Below are 25,806 nucleotides of genomic sequence, written 5' to 3'. Positions count from 1 at the left end.
AGGTTGGCTGAATAGCAACCTTAATTCTATCTGCAAGATTAATTCCCATTATCTATATAAGAGAACATAGTTACAAATTTTAGGAATCAGTGCATGGACATCTTTCAGAGGCCATTATTCTGCTGACTGCAGATATTCTAGATGTTCATGTTGTGTTTCTGTGTTCCATCCCTGCCCTGTTAAGAATGGGAGAAATAGGGGTGCCTGGGTGGCACAGCGGTTAAGCGTCTGCCTTCGGCTCAGGGCGTGATCCCGGCATTATGGGATCGAGCCCCACATCAGGCTCCTCCACTATGGGCCTGCTTCTTCCTCTCCCACTCCCCCTGCTTGTGTTCCCTCTCTCGCTGGCTGTCTCTGTCTCTGTCAAATAAATAAATAAAATCTTTAAAAAAAAAAAAAGAATGGGAGAAATAGGGGTGCCTGGGTGGCTCAGTCACTAAGTGTTTGCCTTCAGCTCAGGTCATGATCCCAGGGTCCTGGGATCAAGCGCCGCATCGGGCTCCCTGCTCAGCGGGAAGCCTGCTTCCCCCTCTCCCACTCCCCCTGCTTGTATTCCCTCTCTTGCTGTGTCTCTCTCTGTCAAATATATAAAATATTAAAAAGAAAAAAAAGAATGGGGGAAATAGTAATATCCGCTAATCCTGAATTTCACCTATAGATTTGATATAATTGTAATTAAATTATTTTTAGCACAGTTCTGCAGGTGGATATTACAAATATAAAATTTTCACAAGAAGTTACTCATATTTCTTCAATAGTCTACAGTTCCTCACACATTTTACCTACTGAATTTTAACCTTGTTTCAGTGAACCTTTTCAGATGAACCATTATTTGAGATAGTTTCCTTTCCCTATTGGCTATGACTCTACATTTTGCCATTTTCCAGAGTTTTGTACAAATTGATTCACTCATACGCTTTTCTCCATTCAATTATCCACTTTGTTGAGTGTGACTTTTGTGAAAATTCATCTCCTTCTCCTTCTTCTTAAATTCCATCATCTTGACAAATATAACACATAAGGTTTCAGGGTTTGTGCTATATTACCATCCTTACTGTCATCATCACCTCCATCCCAAATCAGTGTATCAAGTAAATTTTACTAAATAATATGTTCCTAAAATACTGTTAAGTTCTTTCCATAAATTATAAATTGTTCCTTATAAAAGTCACAGAAGGTGAGTACTATTTTTTTTTATATCCATTAAGCCATGAAAAAATTGTGGCTCAGAGATGTTTAATCATTTTCCCCAGTAAGGTACGACTTGAAAATACATGCTTTTCATCCGATGACAAATCAGAGCTCAAGTACAACTGGGAGAACTGTCAGCAGATGACAATAGAGTATGTGAAAAAGCATCATAATGGCTATCATGCATTTGAAATGTAAAGTCAATATATTTTTCATACCTTGTGAGTCAACATCCTTTGTATCAGTGGCATTCAAGTTTTATGGGGCGAGCAAGTACAATTTAGAATAAAGGTGTCATTACTCATGTTGAGATTTAAATCGGATGTTTTGAATCTGAAGCAAGAGCAGAGTCTTGGTGGCCAGTCTTTTTTTTTTTTTTTTTTTTTTTAATAAAATAATTTCCTAAATTCTAAAGAGTAGTCCCTGGCTAGGACAGAGGAAAGTTTGAGTAAAGCTCTTTACTATAAGACCCGACATAAAGATGGTATCTTTTACAGGAAGTTTCTTTTAAAGGAAGTTTCTATTCCATGGCAAAAAGTAAAGCCTTTCAGGACAGTGGAGGCTTTGGCCAAGAAGACGGATTCAGAGGGGATAAGACCAGGGTTGAAATTCTGTCTATGTTCCTAAGAAGAATTTACCCTCTGCTCAAGTAGACCAACGTCTAAAAACCGAGCCTTTGGAGCTTGAGGATTAAGATCCTACATAAGTGAAAGGGGTGGCTAGCAACAAAACATTAAAAACTCGACTGTTCTACAATGACCTATGACCATATGAGGTGATTATGGCAGAGCAGAAAGTGGCATCATGTGTTTAGTCTGAGAAGGGGCTTGATAGTGTCAGCTCTTTTCCTGGGCAGCCTGCATGCAACCTTGAAAAAAATCTCTCTGTTCCTATGTACTCTGTGGGGTTCAAAGGGTTTCTGTGAACCACACGCCCGCAGACCTGCTAGAGATTTCCTGGGGTGAGGACAAACTGAGAGCAAGCCCGTAGTAATTCTGAATTAAAAAGAGAGAACGGGGTCAGGCTGAGAATCACAGGAGATCAGCAGAACCAGCTGAAGGCCAGACAGAGGAACCATTCAGTTTTATGGGATGAACAGTCAGGTGTTACACAGGCAGATAAGAGACAGCAGCTAATCGGTGACCTTGGAAGTTGTTGAGTAAACACCAGTCCACATCTCAGCCAGAGGTCAGCAGAAGTCAGCAAACTCATTAACAGAAATCCTTGTTTTCCTAGCTCAAGTTGATAGAATCTCGTTCTATCACTGTGGTATGTGTGGGGCTAGGATGTGTGCATGCTGGCGTGTGTAAGGGAAGGTTCTGGGGGAGGGGACTGAATGGAGAAACCAGGAAAGCCTGATCATTCATCTAAATGTGATTGAGTTTGCCTTAAAAAGACCACGTTAAAGTAGAAAAGGCTGACGTAACTTGAGTGGATAAGTTTACTCTTTAAATTGATCTTTGTTTTGTTTCTACACCGTTTAGTAGATCTGGGGGTGCTCGGGATAGAGAAGCTCAGTCATTAAAAAGAGAAGAGGTTACTTGTCTTCAAATCTGTGTCATTGTCAGATTTGGCTCCCTTCCGCACAGGATCCTTCTAATACATTGTGCGACAGTGGAATCTTCCTTGGAGTCAGGTAGAATGAGATAGGATGAGAAAGAAAACAGCATGACGTAGACAACCAGAAAAGATCTTCCCCACTTTTAAAAACCTGTAGTTTGTTTTTGTTTTTGTTTTTTTTTTACTGTGTGACTTTCTAATGCCATACTGCAGTGCTTCCTCTGCCCAAGAAACTACTCTAAGAAATTCTACTGATTGGTGTTTGACAAAGATATAAACACACAATCTTGCGGGTAAATAGTTACACATTGAAAATTATGTTCTTAAACAGAACTTTAGTACTGTTTTACCTAAGGATTTTTTTTCTAGTCTAAGCACTAAGCTTTCTAAAATGCAGCCATTGGAATCTGTAGGTGCTGGAAGTAACTTTTTCATCCGTTTTTATGGCCCAACTTGACCTCATATGGCTGCATTAGGTTCATATGGACGAGTCTAAAAATGTCAGCAACGAGGGCTCATTTTAAAGCAAGGGCTGAGTTTATACTCTCAAAAGTGACTCCTTGGTGTAATGCTTGACCTCTGCCTTCTAAATAAGCATTATGTGTGCTTCAATTTCCTCAGTTCATGAATTAAGCACACGTACTGAATTAACAGCAGAACGCCAATTCATTAATTTACCTGAGAAATGGACTGGCCGAATTGCCTCTAGTTATCCACTTCTCTCTGGGTACAAACTATACAGGGAGCCAAGGTCGTTATGGGAAAGTTCTGGGTGAATTTAGCATCACAGTAAGGGAAACTCAGGGTATTCACCAAATGGCCCCAGACCTGCTAGACTATGGAAGATGAATTCCTCTCCAAACATCATATCAGAACCATACAAATAAGAGATGCCAGAGGCCAGGTCTCAGCTCCCTTTCTCTGTGGGACACCGAGTATTCGCTTTCAAGTTCTACTTCTCTTTTTCTTACATTATTTTTTTAGTAATCTGAATTTTTTCCCTAGTTAAAATGATGATCCCAAAGTAGGAGTCCTCGCATTCCTTCATGGGGCTCCTTGCGTGATGACACAGGGAGAGAACAACATGCTAGCATTGCATTTCCACGTTTGTGACACAAAATATCCCTGATGGCTAAGTAACTATGATCCCTCAGCCACTGGAGTTACACTGCTGGGACCAGCCATCAGGAAAACCAGTTTGCATACCCCCCAAAATTTAAACTGCTAGTTTGCAGGATGATTGCCTAAACACAAAAGTGCCTCTTTAATCTGAAGAATGATTCAATACACGGTACCTTTAAATAGTGACTTTTCTCTAGCAAATCGAAGCATTTTATAGGTGATTTTATTACTTGATGGAGCAATTACATTAGACAGATCCTTACAACTAGTATTAGGAAACATTGTTCATTGATCGCTCTTTACAATTTCAGATTCCTTGTGCTCCTCTAAGAGAATAAGAGGGAAAATATATGATTTAATTCACAAAAAAAACTGAATAAAACACATTTTATAATTTTATCTGCTGTGTATAACGAGGTCCACATGCATGAGCAATAGTCTATTCACAATTACCAGCAGACCACTACAACACAAATAAGCAAAATGGTAACGCAATGACTATTTTTCCTTGCAGACTGGGTAATTTAAAAGGCATTACTATAGGATTCCTGTTTCTTTATTAACAATTACTAAACTGAATAGCTATTACATAGAAGAACCTATACTGGGCAAAGAAGAGACAAACAGTAACAAGTGATAAGACATAACACCAGTTAACATTTCATGAACACCCACTATACCTCAGCTATGGTCTTCCCATGGATTAGCTCATTCAATTTTGGCAGAGATCTAGAAGGTCTGAAACACGCCCTTTTCTCTTGGGCTCCTTGTAACTCCAGCAAGACTGACTGTGAAAGTGATGTGGTTTTGGAATATAGGTGAGGTTAGGTGGGGAGGGGTCTGGAGCCAATGTCTAAGAAAGAATTCTTGAGACGTCTTTGATGCAAAAAGGTGGTTTTATTAAATCATGCGGACAGGACCTGTGGGCAGAAAGGCTGCTGCCCTAAGGTTGTGAGGGGTGGCTGATTACAGACTTGGGAGCTGGGGGATTTTCGTATGTTTAAGAAGACTCAGGATACCTGAGATCTTGCCATTGTCCATTGTCTGGTTAAGGTTGTTCTCCCCTCTAGCGAGGCATTAACATAAAGATAGTTGGGAGCTTCCTGGAAGAAAATCACATATATCCCTCCCACGAATGGGGGGTGGGGGGAGGTTGCAGGGTGTCAGCACGTGCTTTGTCCTCAGCTAGCCTCCTGCTCCTTCATCAAAAGCACATAGTCTAACACCTACTTACAGGTCATTGCACCCCACCTTCTTAACCTCTACTCAGTGCCTGCCAGCAGGGACAGGGTATTTCCTCGCAGTCCCTGTTATACTGTTCTTAACACACTCTTACTGGCAATCCTACTGGAGTTAGTTATCCTGTTGACTTCTATGGCCCACTGAAGCCCTTATCTGTCCCTCTGCGTCCTTACCACCTGCCAATACACACAGCTTTCAGCCTTTACTCAGGAAAGCAGCATTTCCGAAAGGCCAGTTTACAGATCATTACTGGGCCTGTGGAGTCCTCCATTTCTAAGCAGATTCCCTGCTCTATTTGCATTTTCTAATGTAAGAAATATATATATGTATAGATAGATAGATAGATATCTGTATATATACTTTTATCACTTTTAGCCCTTTTAGGATAGATATAGATATAGATATAGATATAGATATAGATATAGATATAGATATCACTTTTAGCCCTTTTAGGATTTTTATAATCTTATTAACTTGTTAATCTTCTAAATTGAAGATGTTTGTTACTAGGGTCAAAGATATGATCACATTTCATTTAAATTCTTTTGGATTATGAAGGAAGTAGTTGGTTAGGGTAGATGAGCCCTGCCTAAAATAATTTTGTTTCTTGATACAATCTTGAACAAAATAGAGGACTACTAACTTAGAGATTAATACACTTAAGACATATATATGTCTTATGAATGCTTTTCATACATATATAAATACATAGACCTTCTTACTTTGAATATATACGTGAAAGATGCTCCAGAAAAATCATGTGGATCCTGGTTTGGGATCATTTTTAAATTTTATATGAACTATTAACATCATTCATCCTTTTCTTAATTGTTCAATAAGGAATTCTCTACATTAGTTTCAGAAACTTTTCTTGGCAACAGCAACCAGCACTATAGCTGTTTCAATGGATTAAAATAATACTTAACAAATTACTGTGAAGCTTGAAGGCCGAAACACAGAGGTATAATTAACGTATCAAAGAATCCTATTGCTCCACAATTTATACAAATAAAAAGAGAAGAGCATTTTTCTTGTGTTTTCCTTCTCCCTCATTGTAAAATTATAACAATATTTTCAAACAATTATTATCTCAGACATCAAAAAAAAAAAGAAACGATTTTGTTTTTTGTAATCATTTCTCCAAAGTGATTGCTTTGTTTGTATACAATTTAAAAACCTTTAAGTAGACAAGGTCTGCTAGTCCCATACTCACTTATGTAGGGCCCCTTTACAATATAGCTATGTTAAGTAGGAAAGAGAAAAAAACCTCAAACTAAAATAGAACACGTGCTTATATCCACAAAATCAATTTGATTTTCTCCTTGTTATGTAGCATACAACCTTGTAAGTAAATAGTAAAAATATAATTTTATACATTAGCCACAAGAGGAAATTTTTCACACCTATAATTTTATAGGTCGGCTACAAAATAAAATCATTCTTATGCATGTATGTTGAAATTAAACCTTCAGTTTTGCAAATTACATATAGATGATGCTCCTAGCAGCACAACTAATTTATGACCCCGTGTATGTTAGCAACACATTATACGTGAAAACTCAGCAAATTTCTTAAATAGGTAATTTTACTCTTTTCTGAGTATGCATCTTAACTTCACAGCATTCACCAACAAAAGTATATATGTGTTTCACCTGACATCAATGTCCCCTTACAAATATCGATTCTCTTTGTTTCCCAGACCTAAAATGTCACTAAATACTTATCACCCCCTCCCTAGTCTCACAGTCCACATGCTCATCGCTGACATCTTTATCAGCTCTCATCCAAAGAGATATAAACTTTCCTTTCTCTCCAGCTCTACAGTCTATGGCCTGTGTGCCAAATCTAGGTGGTTGCCTGGTTTTGTAAATAAACAGCCACAATTATTCTTTTAAACATATTCAATGGCTGCTTTTGCTTTAAAAATGTCATGACATTGCCTCCAAAACCTAAAACCCTTACTATTTATTCTTTAAGAAAAGTTTTGCTGACCTGGTCTCTGATGGAGGTAACCATGCCTGTATTCAACATAAATTATATTTAAAATTGTAAAACACAGGAGAAATTCTGTCTTGGAGCAGGACTTGCCTATTTAAAATTTGTTTGTTGAAGTCACAACATAATCATGAGACAATATTATATGGTAAGCAACAAGTTACACAAGTAACGGTTTTTCTCTCTGAGTCAGAGATTTATTTGCATTAATAATGCAGAGAATAGCACTGACTTTTAAATTTACAAACTCATAACAAGTCAAAGTGCATTTAAATACACTTAAAAAAAGATATTATTAAAAGCACTAGGGGAGCACCCGGGTGGCTCAGTCAGTTAAGCATCTGTATTCTGCTCAGGTCCTGGGGTTGGGGTTGAGCCCTGTGTTGGGCTCTGTGCTCAGCAGGCAGTCTGCTTCTCCCTCTCCCACTGCCCCTCCCTCCGCTCCTGCTCTTACTCTCTCTCTCTCTAATAAATAAATAAAATCCTTGGGGGAAAAAAAAGCACTAAGAATATGCATAATTATCACAAGGTCATTTTGCTTCATAACAGGTAAAATCTAGAGAACTCTACATTTCCAAAGAAGATACTGTCTCAAGAGGAAGAGCAAAGAATGTATATTTAATAATGACACGTAAAAACCAATGTTATTTGATAACACTTCCTTCTGCTTATCTAAAAGATGGAAATCATCTTAAAAGTTGTTAGTATTAGCATACTCCTGTTCAGCCATGACTCAAGGCTATTTGACAACGATGATATCTAACACATATCTAATATTTGCTATGTACAGCACACTTGCCATTAGGATAAAAACAATTGAATTTCAGAAATTGTTTTATGGTTCAAACTATTATTTCAATTAACATTTTAAGTTATAAAATACTATTATAACATTACAGATGAGGAAAGTGAACCATCATTGGGTAAGTAATGTGCCCAAGGTCAGCTAGTGAATAGAGGAACCAGCAGGAGAACCATGGACTGCCCAAGGCTTCACCTTGATTCTGTCCTCCCGCTAATCAGATGGAGCAGGTTGGTATACGGAAAAGCCCCCCCCAGCATCTGAATTTTTGCTGAAGTTCTGAATCCTAGAGAAGTGATCACTAACTGATCATTTAAGCTCTGTACCTTTGTCATGTCAACTACCACGTGGGGATAATTACAACTGTGTTCTCTACTTCACAGACACAGGAACATGTGGTGGAAAGCTGTTGTGTACCCAGAGTGGATGAACCCAAGGGGAGAGGACAAATTTTGGCCAAAGGAGAACTGGTACTAAAGAAAAGACAGACTTGGAGGTTAGTAGAATCCCTCTGAAGAAAATATAAGCAGAATGAGAGAGAGTGGCATTCACATAATTTTCATTTGCAATTTGGAGAGCAGGGGGCCTGAAGTCTTCCTTGAGCTCAGAAAGGGAGCGTTTCAAAGGTAGGCTGTTAGTAGGATAAAGGGTTTTTCTCTGCACCTGCACACAGCAGTTTCCGAGCAGGGGAGGGGTGGCTAAACAATCTGCAGGAAGATACAGGAAGAACCTCGGGGAGTGGTGTCTCTAGGGCAGCACTCAAGTTCCAGGGGCCACATCACTGAGACCAGGCAGCGGGAGGGACACCTGCTGCTGCCCCAGGGAAGTCTGGTCAGCTGCGCCGGGAGCAGGTGCGTCTCTCTCCCTAGCTGGAAGCGGAAAGCCTAGCGACCACCAGAAGCTGCTCTCGGCTTGGCCCTTTCTATTGAGTTCAAGGGAAATCAACCTAACATAACCTGGTAAAAGACCTCCATGTGCACAGTACCCTTGAAAAGGAAGCAGGAAAGGGTGGGACCTAAATGAGAGTTGGGCCATCTTGGAGCACCTGGGCCACAGTGGCCCCGGGGCAAGGGGGACAAAACCCCCTCCCCCTAAGGAGAAGTGCTAGGGGTGGGGAGGGCAGAGCAGGGCCTCCAGGGAAGCTTCTTCTGGGGTGCCCATTTCCAGACGCCTGCTTGCTGGGTGGAAGCACTTCCCGAGGGGGACACTTCCAGGGAACCCACTTAAGGAGGAAGACATTCTGGGGTGGACACTTTCAGGGAACCTGCTTCCAGGGAACCTGCTTCTGGGGTAGTAGCGCTTCTGGGTGGGGGGGCACTCCTGGGAGCCTGCTTGGTTGGGGAAGGGGCACTTCCGGGGTACCCATTTGTGGGGGTTGCATGGGCTGGGAGGAGCTAGGGTGCACACAAGGCTATAGCGGGCTGTTGCGGCCCAGCTAGAGGGAAACTTCTGGGAGAGATCCCAGGAAGACCACTGCCGGGTGCCTGGATGCAGGGGGTGGGTGGGGAAGCATACCAATCACGCACCCAGAGCCGCTGGATGGGCCCCAGATGGAGACCCCAGTGAACCGCCAGTGCGCATGTGGGCAACTAGACATGGCGGCGCATGAGACCTCCTCGGGGCACGCGGACAAGCTCCCGGGTGATGCTGCCAAGGACAGACCCTGTCTTCCCACCCTGGCCATGGCTCGGCGGCCACCTGGGAAGGGAAAAGCTAGAGCCTTTTGTATTACCTTTTTACTGAAAGGAACTGAAAAATGGTGAAGCCAAAAAAAGTAGAAAAAAATTAAACTCTTGGACAAAGCCCCCAAAAAACAAAACAGAAGAAAATACACAACTCTCCCACTTGAATTAATACAGTTTTAGAAAGAAATCTGTGGTTATGAATCCAACATTTAAATATTTAAAATAGAAATAATAGGGAGATTAGAAATAGGAGCCAAACCAACCTTGACAAAACTGAAGGAAATGGTCATTTCGACTCAGAATTTATGACTAAACTACAAAGTTGCCAAGAATAGCACAACTGGATATATAGAAAAGGGCATGTAAGAACAAATAGAGCCGAGACCCTGAAAATGAAGCAAAGAAGGAGATCAAAGGAATCAGAGCAAAGGACAAAGAAAATTCCGCACCCCAAAAAGGAACAGATCTTAAAATTCCAGGAAATTTTCATGACATGAGATGTTCGGAACGTGCTCATAGAAATGGTGCACTGCGATTCTGGTAAAACTGACCTGCTGGGGTACGCATGGGCAGTAATGTGGAAAAATACCATACACGCAAGCACTTTTAACGAGTGAACTAAAGGACACATTTTATTCAATGAAAAGTCGAAGGGAAAAATGTAATAACTGTAAATGGGTGTAAATCACTGGAAAAATACAAATCCATGAGTTCATAGTGATCATATAAAAACACGGCAGTGGTCAGGAGAAGAGGAGGAGGAAAACAAAAACATGACTATTATCTAACCATTTAACAGAAAAATAGATAATGCATGTAAAAGAAATGAGCCATTACTATTCCTTGTTAGGAAGAATTGCATTTTATCCCTAGTTAATGAGAGAAGGTACTTCTCAGAAGAATGCCAACTAACATATTTAGATGGAATGATAGAAAAATCACCATTTTGTAACCACTTATCAAGTCATTGGTTAGGTTTTGGGACAGGACAATTGTAAGGTAACAAAGCAAAACAGCACAGGCTTCTTGCTAATATCTATGGAAAAACTTACTTTAAAGTAGTTTCTTAGGAAAGTAATACAAATCGACCTAACTACTAGTGGGACAACATGATATGGGTATACCCTTTATGAGATGAATTATTTAGTGCATAATATGATCCATGAAACAGTCTTGTAAAAAAACATTTAATCTGAGTCTAATCTAACCTCTAGATTTATCTTCCAATTTATAGGAAATTGAGGGAATAAAGGAACAAGGTAAAAGACACCAAGAGAAAATAATCAGACAAATCAAAAATATCCCAAGAAAAATTACCTGGTTATCTTATAAAAATGTCATGGAAAAATAAGTGAATAGAGGGCTTTTCAACAAAGAGACTAAGGAGAAAATGCCATCCTACCAATATGTTGATCCCCATCCTGACGTGCATTAGGTCAGGCCCAGAGGTGAGGCAATGCTGTCTGGAGACAATGCATACAGAAAGGCTGGCATGACCACAATAGTGGCAACGGTCTTTTTGTCTCTGAAAATTCGTTGTTTATTTAGTCCTATGACAGGGCTTAGTTCTACGACCTTTACTCTTCTTGTTTTCCACTTCCTCTAGAAAATGCTCTATTCTTATATTTAATTACTTGAATGAATGACTCTCCCTTCTGTGTTTGTACATTTGAGTACTCACCTGTACATCATTACATTCTAATATCATCTTTGTCACGGACTAGCTAGGGAAACTGTGCCCAGTAAATTTAATTTGTGCCTTAGCCCTATTACCTATAATGTAAGAATAAAAATACCAGAGTAATCTATCTCATTGAGTCTATTTTAATAAACTAATAAGGGAATATATGAAAGATTCTGACATCTGAAATAATATACTTAAGATGATTTACTCAATGGTCCTTAAGGCATATGGATATATAAATTTTCCTCACTGACATGGACACTACTTCACAAAGGTGCCAATAAGCAAACTACCTCCATAGAGGGCCAATAAGCAAAATTAATGCTGTTGAACTTGCGACCTATGCTGTTTTCTGGAGTTCCATTGTAATTTGTGGTTCTGGTTTGAGTCAATATGTATGTAATCAAGGAAGATAAGTAATACCCAGCCCAATTTTTTTTCCATAAGTAAATTAAATAATAAAAAAGAAATGTCTTTTGGCAACCCACTATTAGGAAGATGTTATTGGCAATGACAAACGAGCTTTAGAAAAATAACTATACAATTAAACCTTATACCTGCTGTAGAAATACATGACTGAATGCCTTTTTAAAACCTTTGCTCCTTTACAGTAAATTCGGTTATCATAAAAATTAAAAAGGCAAATGGTGCCCTTTTTCCGGGGTATATACAGCAAAGAGGGCAATATATCTATGATGCTATACATCTGTGGGCTGGAGCCATCCACATTTCAGGCTAGTCACTTGGAATTTAAAACAGACCTGATTCTGTTGTTATGCTGTGCTTAAAACAAACCAACAAAGAAAGAGTCACAGTAACAAAAAATGTTATATTTTTTGTAAGTTACAGGAAAAAAAAACAATCTTTCTCCATGAAAGATGTATGCTTGAACATCTGAGGGGCATCTAGGCTTGGATATTAGATTCCAGATCAAACACTTCTGAATATGGATTTTTATCCCAAGATGACAACTTTTAATTTTATTTTACAAATTTAAGGTGGGAGGTTGTTAAATACCATTTTTCCCCCTCCATACTAATTATCATAAGATGAAATGAAATAGGTTCTCTGAATTTTATGCTAAATTGTGGCTCATAATACCCAGCAAAACTAACTAATGTTTTTCAGTGAAGGTCCTGGCTTGTTTGTAATCAAAATAATGTCTTGGGGTGCCTGGATGGCTCAGTGGGTTAAGCACCTCTTGATTTCAGCTCGAGGTTGTGATTTCAGGGTCGTGAGATCGAGGTCTCAGTGCAGAGCACTGGGTCTGCTTCTCCCTCTCCCTCTGCTCCTTCCCCTTGACTCTCTCTTTCTTTCAAATAAATAAATAAAATCTTTAAAAAAAATAATAATGTCTTGAGACTAAGACTTTAAGGATGTTTTCAGCATTTTTTTTTCCAGGTTTGGTATTTTTGGCATCCCTGCTTTCCTTAGTTGTCGCCATAATTCTAGTCTCCCTTTACAGGGGCTTTAGGTTTTAAAGGGAAATTTTCCTGAAAAGTTCCAGGGGCAAAAAAAGGGATAAAATAATGGCATAATCATCCCAACACTGAGCAAGAAAGGAGTAAGGACTGCTTTGACCCAAGATGTTTGTGCTGGGTTGGGCAGAGGGGGGATGCTATTTCCTCCTTATGGGAAGTGATTAAGGGATTTTGATGATATTCATTTTCTCATTTGAGATTTGCTATTTTGGCAAGCCATACATGGGCACTGAAGTACAAGTAATTAGTGAAATTTGTATATAGTAATCTGCATATAAAGCAGGTTTTCCTGACCATTTTAATGAAATCAGTTGGGTTGAACTCCTAATCCCACATTCTTACTAAAATCCCTGCATATTATTCCATTTTCATGGCCACTTTGGCTCTGAGTTTCCTAGATCTCACTAACATTATATCTCCCACAGTATTGTCTTCCTTTTTATTCTGTGACAACTCGTGGTGGAAATTAACCAATGTTCACTATTGTTTCCCAAACCAATTCATGCAAGGCATTTGACTGAAGACTTAAGTTGAAAGATTTTTTTTGCCATATAGTACAATAAACAATATAAAAGTGAAAAGTAAGCAACACTGTATTTAAAAATCCTTCAGCTACCAATTACAGGCTATCACCCACCACCTCTTTACAGGACCCTAATCTAGTTGGGTTGCTAGAATTATTCTCTCCAACTTAATACCCTTCCAATTTTCCTATGCAGATCGGTTTATCTTTTACACTGCACTCTTTTTTGGATCTGATCCTTCATAAACGTGTTTGTAAAATAAAGTGCCAATAATGCTAGGCTCTAAATGTTTAGCAGCACAGAAGAACTGGCAAGGATTTTAGAATGTCAGTGTATCTATGACTCCAAGCCTCCAAAACACTTAGTATTAGTGACTTTAATCACTTTTTGTACACTTTTTTTTCACTTTGCTCTTATAAGAACAGAAGGGAAAAATACTGGTCTGAAAAATATATGACAGGTTTTTCAGTGACTCCTCTGATTCCACATGTCCACTAATGAACTATAGGGTTGCAAAAATTTTGGAAAGCATGTGGCCTCATCGCATCCATATGAAGATCCAGAAACAAAAAGGGCCTGGTCCCTTCCCAATTCATTGCACTGTGAAGATGGCAAAAGATGGTGAGATGCTTTGAAACATTTAAAAGACAAAATCATGCTGATAATATAACTGATGGGGTTCACAAGGGAACCCTGGGAAGTCAGAGGTCATTTCCTCTGGGGCTTAAAATAATGTTATTTTTCTATTGAGGTCAAGTTCTGAACAGCAATAAAGCCTTTAATTCCAATTCCCCTTAACCAGGAGGTGAGAAAAGTTTTAATGACCTCCGGGACCACGAGGAAGGCACTAATGAATGATAATTTATTTGCAACAGTCAGAAAGAGCAACCAACTCTGAGACAATGTGTTACAACTTCTGTAACTTTTGCAAACGTGTAGGAAAGGTGGTGTTAATTTGTAGATTAGGAATATTTAAAGTAACATTTCATCTATGTTTGATAAAGTCAAGTTGTGCTAGAGGCCTGGTACAAGAGAATATTAGCTACAATACACACATGGAAAACATACAGATCGAGGTATATTCACTTTGGTCATGACCCATTAGCAGACAAGGAATCAATGTACTGTATTTTAGAATGAAAAAAATATAGAAATTATCCACATGCACTTCACAAAGTATGGATTTATGAAACTTCTCTTCCTTCACATATGTTTGTACATGGCTTTGCTGCATCTTTTGAGAACTATATGAATGTTTCTCCATAACACAACCATACTCCAATTCAAAAATTTTCTCCAGTGGGGTAGTCCTACTTAAAAATAGCTTTTCCTGGGAATCTACAGTAAAATAAATGTATTAATGTGAGTTCACATAACTCTTTAAGTAGCTTACTCATGAAGAACTATGTCAAAATTGTTAAGATCACAACATAGTAATTCTGTGTCTTTGTGTGTGTATACTTATATTTATATACAATATACCTGTATATATATACATATACTATAGTATTTATGTGTAAACATCATAGATGCACATACCATGCATATAATATGTATCCTATATTCTATAATATATAATTATGTGTGTATATGTTATATATATTTAATGTGTATATGTATGTATTATACATCATATATGTATATATTTATACATAATATATGTATATATTACATAAAATATATTTTATATATGTATACGTTATATATAATATCTAATTATATGTATTATGTCTATATAATATGCATATTAGAAGGAAACAAAACATAAAATGGCGATTGAAATCACTAATCATTAAAGGATATTCTAAAGGAACATGGTCAGCAGCATTCAACTTAGACTTTGCTGAGTTGTGATTCCAGGCTGAGAATAAGAGCTGGATTCCTAAGTAAATTCAGGAAAATTTGTTCTAGGCTATGTTTGGTAGAAAGATAATATAGCAGGCTAGAAAAAAATATGGAAGGAAGAAATGAGCTTTTGTTGTTGGGTTGGTTGGTGGTTGTTTGGTTTTTTTTGCTTTTCACATATTTTTGAGACATTACTGATATATGTTAGATTGCACCCACTTTAACGTTACCACTTGATAGATGTTGACAGATGTATAACCCCTGAAACCGTCACCCCAATCAAGACAATGATTGCATTCATTACCTCCATAGTTCCCTTGGGCTCCTTTGGAACCCCTCCTTCCCTTTATCTTCCAGTTGCTTACATTCCTACCCCCAGATAGCCACTGACTTGCTGTTGCTGTGGAATGATTTGCACTCTCTTAGAACCGCGTAGGAGTAAAATTAGTATTTTTTCTTTGTTTAGCTCTGTTCACTTAGTGGAATTATTTTAAGATTCATTTACTGTCATTGTGAATATCAATAGTTCCTTTTTTTTTTCAAATTTCTGAGTAGTATTCCATTGTATGGATATACCACTATTTGTTTATCTATCTACCTGCTAATAGGGCTTATATAATACATCTTTACTTTACCACAATCTACTTTTGAGTGATATTTTACCACTTCACACAGAGTATTACAGTACATTATAATACAGTATACTGATAATTCCCCATCTCAGCTTTTGTCATATTTTTCACATATTTTACTTCGACATATTTACCTGTGCAAGAGCCACAGTACAATTTCATTATTTTTACTTCAGAGTCAGTTGTCAATTAAACAGATTTTTTTTTAAGATTTTATTTATTTATTCGACAGAGATAGAGACAGCCAGCGAGAGAGGGAACACAAGCAGGGGGAGTGGGAGAGGAAGAAGCAGTCTCATAGCGGAGGAGCCTGATGCGGGGCTCGATCCCATAACGCCGGGATCACGCCCTGAGCCGAAGGCAGACGCTTAACCGCTGTGCCACGCAGGCGCCCCAACACAGATTTTTAAAAAAGAGAACAAGAAAATCTAATATATCTCCCACATATTTACATTTTATGCTGCTATCCACCATTGCTTTGTAGATCCAGACTTCCATCTCCTCTATATCGTGTTTTTATCCTTCTACTTGAAAGGTGTTTTTAAACATTTATTATTTTATTTAAATCTGCTAGTGATGAGAAAGTCTTCAGTCACTTTTTTTTCTTTCCTTTTTTTTTTTTTTTTTTTAAGTAAGCTCCACACCCAGCATGGACCCCAAACCAGGGCTTGAACTCATGACGCTGAAATCAAGACCTGAGCTGAGATCAAGAGTCAGACACTTACTGGCATCTGGGTGGCTCAGTGGCCAGCTCTTGATTTCAGGTCAGGTCATGATCTCAGAGTCCTGAGATTGAGCCAAGTGTTGGGCTCTGCCTTGGGTGTGGTGCCTGCTTTGATTCTCTTTCTGCCTCTCCCTTTCCCCCTCTCCACCATTTGCTCTCTCTCGCTTTCTCACTCTTTAAAAAAATAAATAATTAAAAAAAAAAAGTCAGATGCTTAACTGAGCCACCCAGGTACCCCTAGTCACCTTCGTTTTTTAAAGATATTCCTGAGTATGGTCTATAGATAGACAGTTGTTTTTCTTTCAGGATTTTTTTTTTTTTAAGTTTTTTAGAGAGGTGAAGAGAGAGAGGGGAGGGGAGGGGCAGAGGAGAACGAGAGAGAGAATCTCAGACATGCTCCACAAGCACAAAGCCCAGTCTCACAACCCCAAGACCATGACCTGAGCTGCAATCAAGAGTCAGATGCGTAACAGACCAAGCCACCCAGGTGCCAGTTCTTTCAGGATTCTAAACATGTTTTTCCATTGTTTTCCAGCTTATATTGTGCCAGATGGGGTATCTCTTATTTTATCTTTAACTGCTTTACTAAGAATGCTTTTAGGCTTACTTGTATACTTGGCTTTGAGGAATTTCAGTACGGCATGCCTTGTTGCCGTTCCTTATGCTCGGCATTTCTTGAGCTTCTTGAATCTATTGGTGTATTGTTTGCATCAAATTTGGAAAATTTGTAGTCGTTATTTCGTAAAATATTTTTTTGGTCACTCCTTTTTCAGGTATAGAAATTACAAATGGCCACTTGATATTATCCTAGAAGAGTTCACTAATGTTTTCTTTATCGTGTCTTTGGTTTTTTACCTCTCTGTTTCATTTCAGATAGTTTCTATTATTCTATGGTCAGTTCCTCTGGACTTCTCCTTCACAGTGTTTAATTTTCTTTCAATCTCATCCAAAGTATTTTCCATTGCATATTTACCATGCCCAAGCTTTTCTCTACCATATTGTACATTTGGAATATAACTATACCAACTATTTAGTGTCTTTGCCCACTATTTCTACCATATTTACAATCTGCATGTCAATTTCTACTAATTTGTTTACTGTATTTTGAATTATAATTTTTTACTTCTTTGAATACCAATATAATATTTCATTGAATGCCAGACATTATGTGTTTTACCTTACTGCATTATGGATGGTTTTATATTCCTCTAAATGCTTTTCAGCATTATTCTAGAAGGCAGGGACAGTAGTTGGAACTAGTGTGATTCTCTCCAAAATGGCTTTTTGATTTGTTAGACGTGTCCAGAGCAGCGCTCAGTGTAGGACTAATTACCCCCACTACTAAGGTAATATCTCTGAGTATTAATTATCCCCACTACTAGGATATCCTTCTTTTGTTGTTGTTGATTTTTGTTTTGTTGTTGTTGTTTTGTTTTGTTTTAGAGAGAGCATGAGCAGGAGAGGTAGAGGGAGAAGGTCAGAGAGCATCTCAAGCAGACTGCGCACCCATTGTGGGCCCTGAGATCTTAGGACCCTGAGGTCATGACCTGAGCCGAAATCAAGACTCAGATACTTAACGCCTGAGCCACCCAGGCACCCCCGAGGATATCTTTCTGAGTACTCTAACCTATGTAGATATTTTTTTCCACTCTGGAAGTTAGAGTTTTCCACTTGGCTATTAGAACATGAACTATCCTTGGTTCTGTGTGAGCCCTGAGAAGCATTCCTCTGTTCTTTTCAGGCTCTTTGCACAACCTCAGGGAGTTTCCTCACAAACTTGTGCCAGACAGAGAGGACTCCACCCTCTTCTCTCGGGTACCAGAAGGAGGTGGTCCTCTTTTTGTGCCTAGCACAGCCATGGCTCATGGTCCCAAGAAGCATCTGAAGAGTGTAGCATCTCCAAAGCATTGGATGCTGAATAAACTGACCAGTGTGTTTGTCCTTCATCTGTAAACTAAGAGAATGCCTCCCTCTCATCATTTTCCTAAGGAACAGACTTAGGTATGCCCCAACATGAAGTAAAGAAGATCTGTATGCAGCATTTTATTAAGATTGATGGCAAGATCCAAACAGATGTAACCCACCCTACTGGTTTTATGGATGTCATCATCATTGTCAAGACTGGGAGGAATTTCCCTCTGATCCGTGACACCAAGTGTTGCTTTTCTTTTCATCGGATTACATCTGAGGAGGCCAAGTATAAGTTGTGCAAGGTGAGAAAGATCTTTGTGGGACAAAAGAAATCCCTCATCTGGTGGCCCATGATGCTGACACCGTCAGGATAGTTCCTGATTCACTCATCAAGGGGAATGACACCATTCAGATTGATTTGGAGACTGGAAAGTACTGATTTCATCAAGTTTGACACTGGTAATCTGTGTAGGGTGACCAGAGTTGCTCACCTGGGAAGAATTGATATGATCACCTTGGTTCTTTCGATGTAGTTCCCACGAAAGATGCCAAGGACAACAGCTTTGCCAACTGGCTTTCCAACATTTTTGTAATTGGCAAAAGCAACAAACCATGGATTTCTCTTCCTCATGGAAAGGGTATCCACCTCACCATTGCTGAAGAGAGAGACAAAAGCCCAGCAGCCAAACAGAGCAGTAAGTAAAATGGTCTCTAGGTGACTTGATTGGAAGTCTTCATACTTAATTAAAGATAATACATCGTAATTGAAAAAAAAAAAAAAAAAAAGACTTGGAGAGGACTCCAAATCTCAGAAGCCATCTCTTTGGGAAGCTCTTTTCTCTCCAGTCCTCTGTCCTGTGAACTCCAGCTGTCTTAGCTTTCTTAGCCACCTACTTCTGTCTCTTAAACTCAGACAGAGCCAGGCTGCACCTGGGTTACTCCTCAACACTACAGCTTGGAAAGTCTCTCCAGACCAACTCAGGGCAGTCGTCGTGCTCACTAATCTGTCTTCTCTGTCACAGGAATCCCTGTCCTAACTCCAATATAGGAAAAGTATTGCTTTACATATTTTATTTTTTCTTAGCTTCTTCATGTAGGAGGGAAAATTTAGTATCTGTTATACTCTACTGGCTTGAAGCAGAAATCCTGCAGGGATGTTTTGATTTTTCCAAGGGATTTTTATTGTTTCCCTGTAGGGAGTGCAATGTAAAACCTTTCATATCTTCCCATGAAACTTCAGTAAAATAATCAGTAAATAACCAACTATTGATAGTAAATGTATTTTGACAAGGTGCAGAGACTCTTAGTCCTTCTTCAGTACGTAGGAAGCAGATACAGCTTCAAATGGGCAAGAACTTTGCCTTGTTTATCAGCACATCTCCAGAATCTACAATGATGTTTGCACACAGTAAACAGTAAGCACGTAATAAATGATTGCTGAATAATGTTAAGATATTGGCTAAGAACTAAATATGCCCATGAAGATATATAAGGTTTTCAGCTCTGGTTTCTAAATATAACTTGTCATCAAGTTCTCTAATTTAGAGTAATTAAGAAATGTTAAAGTGCTTCAAGCCTACGTTTGGTATAATTGTCAAGTTAATAAACACCCCTGTCCCCAGACACTGCTAATTTCTTGATGTCACTAACAGTGATAATCAAGGAGAACTTCGTAGGTCTTCTGAGAAGACTCTTCAGTTTCAGTCTGTTAGAACCATTCTGACAAATACTGCTCCTAGGGCTTCAGGAGTAAAAATATATACTTTTATTTTAAGCTGTGTATGGAGAGGACTCCAAGGTAAGTCAATTACAAAATTTCATGACCTTGTGACATTCTAAATCACAATACCGTCACTTCTAAAATGTGTTTGATGTGATTTATAAAAATACTTATACATTTCCACCAAGTAAATACAGTCCTTAGAATTATTTTAAGAGGGCAATAGTATCAGAAAATCTATAATAATGAAATAAATTAAAATGATAGAATTTATGACAGAATACTATACCATTATTAAAATTATGCTGTGACTGCTTCGTAGGCACATGGAAGAAGGCTATGATTAATAAATTAAGGGAAATGTATAGAACATGAAAACAAATTTATGATGTTATAGTAAACTGTGCGTGCACATCAATAACAATGAGAAAGGAGTGCAGAGGGGCGCCTGGGTGGCTCAGTCGTTAAGCGTCTGCCTTCGGCTCAGGGTGTGATCCCAGCATTCTGGGATCGAGCCCCGCATCAGGCTCCTCCGCTGAGAGCCTGCTTCTTCCTCTCCCACTCCGCCTGCTTGTGTTCCCTCTCTTGCTGGCTGTCTCTATGTCAAATAAATAAATAAAATCTTAAAAAAAAAAAAAAGGAGTGCAGAATAACGAAAGCATATGATGTGTTAAGGTGGATAGATGGTGAATAATTCTTTATACAAAATACAAATTTAGAGAAAGAGTTGCCATAAAAAAGGCTATTTGCACCTCAAATATCTATTTTAAAGCTAGGTTTAATTTGGGTCACATTTGCAGATATGAAACATCAGTTTTCACTCCTTAAAAATCTTTCTCATATGCTTCATGTATGAAATTAAATATTAAATGTTTTCTAGGCTATGTGGAACTATTCACATTTGTAATCCAAGGAGTGTTGTAATTTGCATCTGTGCTTGTGGCATGAGAACACTCATAATTTGTTACTGTTTTGTACAGTTAGTTCCTGGGGGCTTTGAGACCCTTATTTCATTCTCCTATTCTAGCATTCTCTAATCATGGATACTGACAGCAGTTTCAGTACTGCTCAATGTGAGTGTAGAAAACAAGGGTGACTAGCCAAGCTTCACCATTGCTCACACAAGCAGACCGCTGAAGTGACAGAATTAGGACTAATTTAAATGAAATGTGTGCCTTGTCTCATGTGAAGGAAGTATAAGCCTTACTGACATTGTGACAGTTACAATTATCTAAGGGAGTGAGCAGCTTTCGATTGCCAAGCTACTTCTTAAAAATAGAAGCACACTCTAGGAACCCAAACAAATGTGTATACACACACACACACACACACAAACACACACACACACTCACACACACATACACACACACAGTAGGAAACATCCTGACTTGTGGGATATGCATACACACAACACATATATTTTAAGAGCAAAATAAATACCCCTAATGACTAAATTAACATCTCTAAGAATCTCTAAGACTCTAAAATGAAAACCAGTTCCCAAATGATCAAGTTATGAGATAAATATGCCACTTTTGCATTTATCTTTTAAACCAGAACATAAAGCAAACGATGATATACTGGGACACTCCTAAATTACACACACACACACACACACACACACACACACCAAAGGGACAATGGCATATCCTAGAGGTTAGAATAAATTTCTTTCCCATAAAAATTGCACATGTTAACTTAACAGTCTTGGGTAAAACTCAGTGAACACAATCCAGCTGTAAAAGTCTTACATAATTCAGCCTAGGATACTCAACTAGGAAGACTCCATTTATATTGATACTTTATAACTGTAAAATTTGTAAATATTTGAATATGAAATATGTTATATATACATATAACATGTGTGTACATGTATGTATGTGTGTACATCTATTTATACATGCATACACATGCATCCTGAAAAACTACCTTATTCTCAGTGCATAAATGATACCCCATGCACCCTGTTTCTTTCATAATGTTGAAATCCCCTGGCCGCCTATTCCTAAATAAATGCTTCTTTTGAAGTCAGCAATATAAATATATATTTCCATCAAAATCCTTCAGAGTTATAAAAGGTTGAATAAGCTCAGAATTCTGAGCAATCACCAAGGACACACCATTTAATGCAGTTTTACCTTTACCATGTAATGCAGTATCCTGGAAACACTAAAGTTAACGCTGTACTCTTAATGCATATGGAAAATAAATATGAAATTGAGAAATCTTTTTATGCATATTTATTTGGTTTTCAAGTAAATGCTAATTATTGGGTTTTTTTTCAAGATTTCATTTATTTATTTGAGAGAGAGTGAGAGAGAGACAGAGCACAAGTGGGGTGAGGGGCAGAGGGAGAAGCAGACTCCCTGCTAAGAAGGGGGCCCGGTGTGGGACTTGATCCCAGGACTCTGAGACCATGACCTGAGCTGAAAGCAGATGCTTAACCAACTGAGCCACCCAGGCACCCCCGAATTCTTGTTTTTATAGTGGGTTAAGGATTGACAGAATTCCAGAACACAAACAGAAGTACACAGCGTCACCGAATGGCTAAGTGAGATCTTAGGTCACACTTCACAAGACAAGGAGAGCACCCATTTCCTTAGCTGCAAGTATTTCTTTTGGACATCCCCTAAAAATGACCAATGCCATCAACAAATATTTTTAGCACCCATTACATGCTGAACATTTTCTTTTGGGCGTACAACAATGAGTTTTTGTGTGTCAAAATCAGGAATGCCTCCAGTATAATACCCTTGGGTCTTCTTGTTAAGAAAATAAATGGCAAAAGGGCACCGTTATTTCATATGTTGATCATTTGGGAACGGTTTTTCATTTCAGATTTTTTAAGACATTAATGTAGTTACTAGGTGCCAATCAGCAGGGAATCCTAGGTTCATTCCTTGATAGCTGTGTGATCTTGTACAGGTTATACTTAAACCTTCTATTTCAATGATTTTTTATGCGAGTCTTTCTTAGAGGTGTTGAGAAAAAGTAAATATATAGATATACCCATATATCTATACATAAACATGCATTTATATCTTGATAAATACATACATTTATATACATACTTGTACATAATAAGCGTTTAAGAAAGCGTAGTTACTATTTTTTTTTCCTGTTGTTTTCAGGATCCAGTGGAGTTATAGATGTGTGAACTAGCTATGAAAATTATGTGTCGTAAGTGGTTCACAGCAGCCACTCAGGAGCCACAGGAGCACACAGCAGTGGTGCCTAATGGAGACAAGGTGGGTGGAGGGATGGGGAGTGAGAGTGACAGAGGGCTTCCTAGAGGAGGTGACTGAAGACATGACACCACAGGTAACTAGAAGTTAGTGAGGAAAATGGAGGGGGGCACAGAGAGAAAGGGAAGGGGAGAAGACCTCCCTTTGAAAAAGAGGGGCAAGAACCGTGTGGCCAAGTGTCCTGCTTATGTGACACAGTGTTGACGGCACACACAGAGTAACTGAACTGAAAGTTGAGTCTGGCTAGAAAACCATTGGGCAGCACATATAAAAGGAAAATGTATAGGAAACATAAGGTACGTCATGAAATATTTGGGGATTTAAATAACTTGGAAATTAGCACACTAGGGATCCTGAAATTACTAACATCGGTTATGTTGTCAGTTCCAGGTTTTAGGATCCAAGTTTTCTGGAATGGCATTGTCCTTAAGTTGAAGTGAAATGTACATGATGTTTCTGTATCCCCCAAATCATTCCTTTCATCCCTGACTGCACCGGGGAGGGGCTAGAGTATACAGAACACTAGGTTACTCCAAATTGAGCAGTCTCCTAGCCCGGTCATCATCTCTTCAAACTTCGGAGAACACTGTAAAGAATTCACTAAACCACTAACACTGATATTTGAGAAATCAGAATAAAAGTGCTAAAAGGCTAGAAAATGGAAAATACTAGTTACTTTCAAAGAAGGAAGCCCAAATATCTGAGCTAGTCATTTAAAAAAAATATTTTATTTATTTATTTGTCAGAGAGAGCAAGCACAAGCAGGGGGATGGCAGGCAGAGGGAGAAGCAGGCTCCCCACTGAGCAAAGAGCCTGATGCAGGACTTGATCCCAGGACCCTGAGATCACAACCTGAGCCAAAGGCAGACACTTAACCAACTGAGCCATCCAGGCATCCCATATCTAATCTAGTCTTAAATTCAATCCCAATATTGGTTCTAGAACTGTTTGTTTCAGGGATATTAAGAAACTCTCTGGAAAGATACACACTTAAAATTTGCACAGCTGGATTGAAAATAAGTGACTACAGACTGAAATCATTTACTTCTTAAATAGAGTCAAGAGATTAGGAGAAAAGTATACAATGGCCTTTATGGAGATGATATTCATAATGGTTATTTATCATAAAGGTATTTGAAAAATTCTTGCAGAAACATGGTAACTATTTAAGCACATGTTGGTTACTATAAAGACATCTGGACTGATAATTTTCAGAGGGATAATTTCCAAAGTACCTAAAATACGCACAATTTCAATCTGCAGAGCAGTCCTTCAGGCCATTCCCTGCATGTAGCTCCTCAGCCTGGTTCTTCTCAATTCTTATTACCTATGACCTAAATTAAAGCTTAGAAAGCATATTAATCATATATGTGAATGTATTTTGATAAATTATTTTTTAGAAAACATAAATGCAGGGGCACCCAGGTAGCTTGTGGGTTGAGCATCGGACTCTTGGTTTCCACTTGGGTCGTGTTCTTGGGTTTGTGGGATCGAGCCCTAGGTTGGGCTCCACACTCAGCACGGAGAGTCTGCTTGTCCCTCTCCTTCTGCCCCTCCACCCATTCATGCTCTCTCTCTCTTTCAAATAAATAAAAATTGGTGTTTTTAAAAAAAAGAAAAGAAAACCTAAATGCATTAAATGATAAAATCAGGATCCAACTAAATGTGTTAGGGGGAACCCATGGGCTGATACTGATGAAAATAAATGTAATATATAGACCAATATAGTGTTCCACACTCAGCTCAGAGTCAGGGAATCCAAGATGAGCAATTATGCCTGTGAAGTTAGAGTGGGGAGTCGAGCTGAGATTTCAGTAATAAGAGATGAGTTGACTATGTGTATGTAACAGATGCAAATCATGCATGCTAAAGGAGTATTTAGAATAAGGGTAGAGATATTTTATAATAATAAATAATAACAATGCCTAACACCTAAGTGCTATAGTAAAATTCACAGCAATAAGTTAATGAGGTAAGTATAACCATTATTATCCCCATTTTACAGGTGAGTAACTGGGCCCAGAAAGATTAAATTAAGCCCAAGTCACACAGCGAATCGGCAACAGAGTAACTTGACTCTAAAGTCACTGTTTTCAGCAGAACATTACATTTTTTAAAGAGAAAAGGGACATTCAGAAATGACTGGTTATGGTAATAACGACAGTACACAGGAATCCGGACTTGAAAGGGAGACAGCACTTGTGGAAGAAATTACTGAAATACATAGCTGACTTCAAACTCTGAATGGCTCTCTCGGGAAAGAGGTTGGACTGGTTTCTATGGCTCCAAGGGAAGAATAGGAAATAAAAAAGGCATATTTTTAACATAAGTTAAAAAAATCTTCATCATGTAATGGCTGCCTAAGATGGGTTTGGGACTAATGATATATACAGTTGCGGGATTACAGGGTTTGAGGGATGAAGTATAGCTAAATCCATCTTCA

The 25,806-nt window shown here is 38.6% G+C and overlaps 1 protein-coding gene and 1 pseudogene across 1 annotated transcript in view; one reads left to right on the top strand and one right to left on the bottom strand.

Annotated features, from left to right (window-relative positions):
- Positions 1-25,806, bottom strand: part of PCDH15 (protocadherin related 15) — a 1,631,248-nt gene that overhangs the window by 1,009,447 nt on the left and 595,995 nt on the right. The window lies entirely within an intron of this gene.
- Positions 18,345-19,101, top strand: LOC113258988 (40S ribosomal protein S4-like; annotated as a pseudogene).

Source organism: Ursus arctos, unplaced genomic scaffold (genome assembly GCF_023065955.2).
Source record: "Ursus arctos isolate Adak ecotype North America unplaced genomic scaffold, UrsArc2.0 scaffold_7, whole genome shotgun sequence".
In the NCBI taxonomy this organism is placed as follows: domain Eukaryota; kingdom Metazoa; phylum Chordata; class Mammalia; order Carnivora; family Ursidae; genus Ursus; species Ursus arctos.
This window is presented reverse-complemented; position numbering and strand designations above follow the sequence as displayed.